Source organism: Eleutherodactylus coqui, chromosome 7 (genome assembly GCF_035609145.1).
Source record: "Eleutherodactylus coqui strain aEleCoq1 chromosome 7, aEleCoq1.hap1, whole genome shotgun sequence".
Classification (NCBI taxonomy): domain Eukaryota; kingdom Metazoa; phylum Chordata; class Amphibia; order Anura; family Eleutherodactylidae; genus Eleutherodactylus; species Eleutherodactylus coqui.
This window is the reverse complement of record NC_089843.1, coordinates 106,408,102-106,417,280: the sequence shown is the minus strand read 5'-3', so window position 1 is coordinate 106,417,280 and position 9,179 is coordinate 106,408,102.

Here is a 9,179-nt window from a genome sequence, read left to right as displayed (position 1 = left end):
TTTCAATGAGGCTGATGGAAATTGCCGATCACTTGTACTCAGCTATCTACAGCAGTCCCATTGAAAGTGAATAGAGCAGCACTGTGCATACGTGACCTCCGGTCCGTCCTTCTTACTGCGGGGGAAGGGTACAATAAGCTCACAGTAAGGAGGACACTGGACCCCTGTTCTTGAGGTCATGGAGTCTCAGTGGTAAGAGCCCCCCACCAATCATTAAATTATCCCATATCCTGTGGTTTGCTATGCAAATTGGAGATAGTACAATGTCTCTGCAGCATCACCTATTGCAAGGCAGCTTCTCTATGTGGCCGTACCTGACCTCCTTATATGATTAGGGCTTAAACCCAAAAACTAGAAGGAAAAGATAATCGTGTACAGGCAAAGCTGTCTTTTCTGGTTGTTAACCTGGCCTGTGATGTGAAATCACAGAGCTGAGAGAAAAAATGTACAAAGACATTACTCACAGGAAAGGGAGCCAAAAATGCACCATCTGATAAAATGCAGGGCAGGTTCAATCACCATAGACCCTGATAGCATGCAAAGAGCCAAATTGCAATGTGAGCGACCTAAAAGTCAATTGAGAGGAGCACGGGGAGAGCGAGGAGAGAAATCTCCTCCTGCTGCCCCGCTGAGAGCTAATGATACTGGCTCCAGTGCGGCAGCATGAGAGCGAGTATGTGCAGGGACGAGTGTCGGGCATCGTTTGCCCGACACTCGCCCCGTCTAAATGGGCCTTAAATGTTCAATGCAGACTAATAAGCAGCTATCCAGCTCAACAAGGCCCAGATTGGGGTAGGGGTGACTACTAACAAACATGGTGCACTTGTGGTGATACATGGCAATCCACTGCTTTGCCAGTAGGGGTTGTATTTCTGTATGGTGTGGTGCACATATCTATGGCTAACATCCTTGGTATCAGTTCAAATGTGCGGACTATGTTTGTTAGCAGTCACCCCTCCCCCATTCTGGGCTGGGTTGAGCTGGGTGGCTGTTTATTAGTCTGCACTGAACATTTAGCTTGCTCATATTGCAATTTAGCTCTCTGCATGCTACAAGGGTCTATGGTGATTGGGCCTGCCCTGCAGTTTATCAGATGGCACATTTTTGGCTCCCTTTTCTGTGAATTATGGCCAGTGATGTGGGTCTTGAGGGGCACTGTTTTTTCCTGTGGAGAATGCCAAGTAGGCATGAGGAGACTTATAGGCCATGTAGCATTACTCTGGGAAATTTGGTATGCAAATGGCAGTGTGGTACAATGTCTATGCAGCGCCACGATTTGCAGTGTCCGACCTTCTATCAGGCTAAGCACAATAAGGAGAATTTATCATCATGTGAAGTTTTAATGACACTTCACTGACATGTTCTTCCCATTCCCCAGTTTAAAATGCAACAAATGTCACACAATGTTGAAAAATTAGTTTCATCTTTAACCCTTTCCAATCCAATTTGTATCCTGGTTTTCCTAGGGGGCTTACTCTTTTTCTACCGTTATACGACGGCACTATATACTGGCTAAAGCCAGTACTGCATGAGGTGACACGATGGATAGGCTCCGACATCAGAGAGGCTGGCAATATACAGTAAGAGAACCCCGACGGATGTCTTCCAACATCGGAGCTGTACAGCCTTAAATCATAATGTCTTAAGACGTCAGACAGTGGATTGGAAAGGGTTAAAAATTAGAGCTGTGCCTGCATTACCAGCAGCGGCCACTACTAGGCTGTCTGCTTCCTACAGAGAATACAATCCATTGATTTCAATGGGCTCATTTACATTTTTGTATTTTTCACCAGCATTTTGGTTGCATAAAAAAACAACGCCGCATCCTCTAATTTTCTGCAAATTTGTGCTCCAAAGTCCCCATAGAACTTAATGTGGAGTGCGCAAATGTTCACTTGCCAGAATACGCAAGGAGATGCATAATTCTGCTGGAAAAAGAACACATCTGGAACTAAATAGCCATTTCAAGCATCTTTTTTGTCATGTGCAAATAAACATTATTCGTTCCACAAGAATGCCGTGCTGAGGCCTGCACAAATGTGCATACTCCTATGTGAAGGAGCCCTTATAGGGGGCAGTTTGGATATGGTGTACTGTAAGGCTGGGCACACACGAGGCGAAATTGCCATGGAATTTCTGTGCAGACTGTTGGAAATTTTAGTCCGAGACTAAGCAGCAAAGTGGCGGAGATTTGCAAAAATCTCGTCCACGCACTGCAGAAAGTCTGTTGCAGCCAAGCCGCGGTGAAACTAATATACCGCTGGAATTCAGAGCTGCAGTATGTTAATTGCATTGCCATTTCCACTGCAGTCTCTCTCCTCTCAATGGAGAGATGCGAAACAAGTCGCTTTCAAAACCTACGAGATTCAGCAGTGGAAATCTCGCGGAATGTCCGTGTGGTCCCGCTGCAGACATTCCGCAAGACTTCCACGGGATTTCTGCCCCATATGATCGCAGCCTAACTTGTCTAATAGAAAATGCATTCTATCCAACTATTCTATCCCTGGTGTAAGAATACGGCCTCTCAGAATGCAAATCTGCAGAGAATACCTATAAAATATTAATTTCTTATCATTCCTCAACTTTTTTTGTGTATTTTTTATTGATGCAAACTGTAAAATGTCCCAAATGGTATTCAGTACACTATTTCAGTCCCCTCCTGAGAAAAACACATTACAAATGTTTGTTGTTATGCAGCTGTATGCACTTACATTTGCGCTGCAACTGCCCACCCGTTTCACCCACTGCTGGGGCTGCGGTCAGGCATCACTGTCATCCACACCCTGCACAACACACTCCACATATGGCTGCATGCAGTCTGCCCATAGGGCCATTTCACACTCCCTAAACATATTCCTCTCCAATCACCACTCACCGTTGGCTATATTAAGCCCTGCTTCCCTCCGCCACTAGTTCTCACTCCAGTCTTCTTTTTACATTGGCAGCAGCAGTCATGTGGATTGTTTACGTATATAACCGCTGCAGCCAATAGGAGGCCGGACAGGGACGCGTTGGCCGCCTGCAGACGGCCGTGTCGAATCCCGCTGCGAGACCAGACCCGAGCCCCTGCAGGGACCAGAGTGGCACTTACCTCTCCCGCAGCTCTGGCTCTTTGATGTGCCGGCTTGCTGCCAGCTGGCGCATGTGCAGACCAGAGCCGGCGGCCGGGGAGTGACATTTGGAGAAATAGAGCATGCTGCGATTTGTTTTCCGCGCGTGATTTCGCTCGGACAAATTGCGGCCATCTGCCTAGGATTGTGTTTTGTAACGCAATCCTATGGCAGCTTCCACGGGAAAAATTCTGCGCAAAATCCCACCGCGGAATTTCCGCCCGTGTGCAGGGGGCCATTAGTGTTCTCCTGTAAACCTGCCTCAGGGCTTCTACATTAGACCGGCACCACGATAAGTATATTATTTTTATATAATTTGGGGCATGGGAGGCCCACAACTATAAAAAAAACATTATTTGGAAAACCCCTTTAACTTATTTAGGACTAAATAATTTACAGCACTTGCTCCTGGGCTTTAATCCTAGCCGATAGTAAAAATATGGTGGGGATTAAAACTTCTGCTTCTGCAATCAATCAGAAGCAGGTTCGATTGTCAGCTGTTAGTCACAGCTAAGAACCCTCAAGGAGAAGGCAGGAGGAGTTTTTAAACCTTTCTACCTTCTCCTTTATTTAGTACACAGCACTCAATGATGGCTATGTACTAACAAGTGGAAGTGTTTCTTCGACTACGCAAGGCGGCAGTCACGTGACCGTCAGGGGACCTCTGGCACAGCAGATCTACAGGGTCCCAGCAGACTCTGACTAGCTCTGCCAGTGACTAATGTCACTACAGGGGATGTTTTTCCCTGTAACTGGGGCTCCTATAGGATGCGGCTCCAATGGATGCCCCAGCTACAGTGGAAAAGTGTGTAATAAAAACAAAGCAAGTGAAAAAGATATTTAAAAAATAGCCCTATATGTCATGGAAAAAAAATACAGCAAAAATAATTTTGGTAGCTGAAGGAAAAAAAACTAGGGCTGTAAAACTGCCACATGGGTAAAATCGCTAAAAAGAATCTGGTCCTTAGGAGACATAACAATCTGGTCCTTAAGGGGTTAAAGTCCCCAATGACTGGAGGGGGAAGTTAAAAATGCCTTCCTTGATTCTGCTACTAATTTGCTTCTTCCTTGGGACCCTCTTCATTTTACCTATAAGCTCCAGGTACTCTTGTTACTACTTAGACTGTGCATCAGTAGCCAGACACTGTATCCTGCTGTTACTTTTGTGCAGGGCACAGCTATGATGCCCTCCATGGATGGTACCAAAATGTCACACTGAGACATAATAATGTCCACAGTGGACCAACATATACATGTATTTTATCACCAACATAAGGTAGACACAAAAGATAGTAGACACTCTCCCTAACCAAATATGGCTTGGTGGGCCCTGCTTAAAAGCAAGTCTCATACCTAGGAGACCGGTCCTATCCCTAGATAAAGGATATGGAAGGATAAGTAGCAGATGGAAATGCTAACAGAGCTAGCAACAGGTACATAAGAAACAGGAGTCCGCAGTCACACCTCCCACAACAAACATGACGTGGTTCAGGTGTCTGCACACCAAAGGACAGAGGGGATTCAAGTGGCCACCAACAGACAAGGGAATTTAGGTGTCCACCAGTGAATGGAGGAGATTCAGGCGTCAACACACAAACAAACGGTAAAGACAGACAAGACATATACCTGAGACATCTGACCACCATCAGACGGAGGAAACAGACAGAACTAGACTCAGGCATTTGACCACCATCAGACAGAGGAAACAGACAGGACTAGACTCAGGCATCTGACCACCATCAGACAGAGGAAACAGACAGGACTAGACTCAGGCATCTGACCACCATCAGACAGAGGAAACAGATAGGACTAGACTCAGGCATCTGACCACCATCAGACAGAGGAAACAGACAGGACTAGACTCAGGCATCTGACCACCATCAGACGGAGGAAACAGACAGGACTAAACTCAGGCATCTGACCCCCATCAGACAGAGGAAACAGACAGGACTAGATTTAGGCATCTGACCACCATCAGATGGAGGAAACAGACAGGACTAAACTCAGGCATCTGACCACCATCAGACAGAGGAAACAGACAGGACTAGATTTAGGCATCTGACCACCATCAGAGTGGGGAAACAGACAGAACTAGACTCAGGTATCTGACCACCATCGCACGAGTGGAACAAACAAACTGAACTCAGATCAAACATAGAGAACAACAGGCAAATCTATAAACACTATGCATGCACACAGCAGAATAACCAGCACTCATGTGAGGGCAGGACCGCAATAAATACACATCCATTATCACTGATTGGCTGGTTAGGCAAAATACCTCTCTGTGGACCAATCAATTCACATTCCATAGGAGATATTAAAACAGAAAAAGGTAACACAAAACACCAAGGGATTCCCGACTAATGATACCGAAAGAACCTTCTGCAGTGACATAAAAAAGGCATTCAACAGTGCCCAATGTGCGGTCTTGTGGACCGGGCTGACATAGAAACGCCACCCCGGTTCCACTTCCTGATTGTAGTTGGCACACTGCAAGAGATGCATTTTAATTGACTATTGCTGCTCACATGAGCAGTCCTGGCCAAACAGAGCAGCGCGTAATGTCTTAGACTACTGATGCACCTCCAGTGCTCAGTGTTCATCCGGTAGCCTAGGACTCACCATCTTGGAATAACGTAGAAGGGTTCCAGGAACAGGCAAATCTGTGGCCAAATCAGAAGAAAGGATGGCATCGGGTGAAATAACTACCTGGATAACTTTTGTCCCGGGACTGGAGGGTTGCTTTAAAACAGCTTTGCACTGGGAGGGCTTGAACAACAGCAATACATTTGAGATAGAAGAAGGGTACAATATAGTATATTGGGATTAACTGCTGTTACACCTAATTCTTTTTATTATTTAGGTTTTTAGTGGAGTTTGGCTTCAGGTAATTTTAGCTTTCTAACTTTTTTGTAGGTTAGTAGAAATTAGATTTGTGGTTGACATCGCCACTCTTAGTTAAGACTAGTTTTTCTAAAAAATAAAGTGTTCTCTATGGAAAATTTGTGAACACGATGTATGTTGTTACAGGTTGTCTTGTGGTATAATGCATCATGTACTGTTCTATATAATAAAACCAAACATGTGTAATGTGTAGCAGAATTTCTTGTATCTGCATGATTTTAGTAATGGAATATTCATGGAGTTATTTTATAAGCTCATGAACTTTTTTTTTGGCTGTGCCAGCCAATAATTTTTTCTAGTTTCCATTGAAAACAATTCATGTGGTAAACAATCTTAAAGCAGCCCCTGTGCTGACTGTTGTACTAGGAAAAAGTATGGAAAACAAGTTTGTGCATGCCAATCAAATAAACAAATAAAGAATTGTGTCATGTAGCGATACAAGCGGGAGTTGTTTCCAAGCAACCGCTGAGCAGGGTGCCATAACAACGGCTCCAAGAACGTTAAATACCATATAAATAAGTACAGTGATATATCAATGCTGGGGTGCAATGTAAACAGTGTGCCCATATCTCTCCCCTATGCAACGAGCACCAGCTTTATCAGCCTGGCACATACCCTTTAAAAACTTGTCAGAAAACAAGGCCAGGTAGAATATGAAGTTGTTTCAGACTGGACATAATTCACTAAGTAGCAAGGTGATGGAAGACCTCCATAAATGAGTTATTCTTGGTGCGACCCTGAAGGCTCGACTACTTTTGTTGGCATCTTACTGATGGGTGTTAAAAAAGTGACATGAGGCCTGAGAATAATTTACATCATAGACCCACCTAAGAGCGGTTGGTAGCACACAGATGTGATAAACTGTCGGCATTTCTGTGTCCACTACACAGGGAGTGAATTAGATCCCAGGCAACTTAGACCTCCACAGGGCAGCTATATGATAAATCCATGTAGGTTCTACAAAATATGTTTGGGCAATACGTTCGTGTGGGCAACTAAGCACCGGGCCCACATGAACGTGCCCAGAACAGTCTGAGAAACACAAATACAGGAACCTAAAACGGATTTCAGACTGGATGAGCTGACGGAAACACCAACTGGTCAGAAAACTGCATACTGCGGACTGGACTGACGGACAGACGTAACATAAGGACCGACAGATGACCAAATCACTCACCTTGCATCCTTGTACACATAAGCAGATGTTAGCTATAAAAGTTTGAGGTATTGGTACGTACATTGGCCAATGAACTTAAGCCGCAAGGCCACGACAAGGCTCCTCGTGTCTTGTGGTCCCTACACTAGCAAGATACATCTACTAGAGGACCCTAAAGAACACCCTAGCCCAGAAATGGCAGACAACACAGCAGAACAAAGCAGGGACAAACTGACATAAAACAGCCAGAAAATAAATGGAAGAATGGACATGAACCAACAAGACACCTACCACACAGCAACCTGCAATGGACAAGGATACATGACTGCTCACCCTGGACACCAAACAGACACTGACAGGACCTGCGTTTATATGTGAACAAAGACCCGGGGATTGGCTAGCAGGAGATCACCACACCAAGCCTGCTCAATATCATTCCACACCTGTGGGGCTGTGCTGCTAGAAACCATAGTACTACAGGTCCCAGCAGCGCAACCTAACAATATGTAAGGTGTTCCTACTCGAAATGATCTCTCTATGTGCAGGAAGGCTGTCAATCATTGAGCAGGACTGCCCAGTAGACTCCTAAGCCCAAACTGAGCAGAGGTTTAGATGAATAAATTGCAAGTTATATTGAACCTTTTTCCACAAAGCTATATATCTATCTGCTCAGCTCCTCCTCTGAGGAAAAGAAAGAGGAGGAAGAAGCATGGTGGCTCGGTGGTTAGCACTTTTCCTTGCAGTGCTGGACAACATGTGTATGCAGTTTGTATGTTTCACTTTGTTTGCATGGGTTTCTTTTTGTAATAATCGCCTTTATTTATACAGTACATACATTTGTTTAGAAGAAGGAGGCATATAAGAATAAATCATTTAGTAGGTTCAGCCGAGATGAACTGGTAGAGGCTTGGGTTTGCGCAAAGTTCAACCTGAAACAGGGTTTGGCTGTTTTGGTTCACCTAGCACTACTAGTTAGTAGACATTAACCCATTAGTATGCCTACTTTTGTACAAGATATATACTTACTTATAAGGGTTGTGGTAATGCAGTAGCAAGAGTGGCCTGTAGAGGGCCTCGGATTACTGGTTGTTTAGTGAACCTGAAAGAAAGGGTTAACACCTGCTGGGTGTGGCAGGAAGCAATATAAAGGTAGATCCTGTAACACTCTTGAGAGAGAAGTTGGCTGAGAGAGCCAGAGAGGCGGTGAAGGAGCCGAATCAGGAACTGGGAGCCTAAGGTCTGGCACAGACCAGTGAGAGGAAGTGATAGTTCAGTGGAGCTAGGAGCCCTGCTAGCCCGAAGTCCAGTTGGGACCAGCAAAGGCCTTGAGTCAGACAGGGACGACAACCCTTGACTCTCACACCCAGGTGGGGTGCTTACGGACATTATAAGGCCTTGAGTCAGACAGGGACCACAACCCTTGACTCTCACACCCAGGTGGGGTGCTTACGGACATTATAAGGCCTTGAGTCAGACAGGGACCACAACCCTTGACTCTCACACCCAGGTGGGGTGCTTACGGACATTATAAGGCCTTGAGTCACACAGGGACGACAACCCTTGACTCTCACACCCAGGTTGGGTGCTTACGGACATTATAAGGCCTTGAGTCAGACAGGGACCACAACCCTTGACTCTCACACCCAGGTGGGGTGCTTACGGACATTATAAGGCCTTGAGTCAGACAGGGACCACAACCCTTGACTCTCACACCCAGGTGGGGTGCTTACGGACATTATAAGGCCTTGAGTCAGACAGGGACGACAACCCTTGACTCTCACACCCAGGTGGGGTGCTTACGGACATTATAAGGCCTTGAGTCAGACAGGGACCACAACCCTTGACTCTCACACCCAGGTGGGATGCTTATGGACATTATAAGGCCTTAAGTCAGACAGGGACCACAACCCTTGACTCTCACACCCAGGTGGGGTGCTTATGGACATTATAAGGCCTTAAGTCAGACAGGGACCACAACCCTTGACTCTCACACCCAGGTGGGGTGC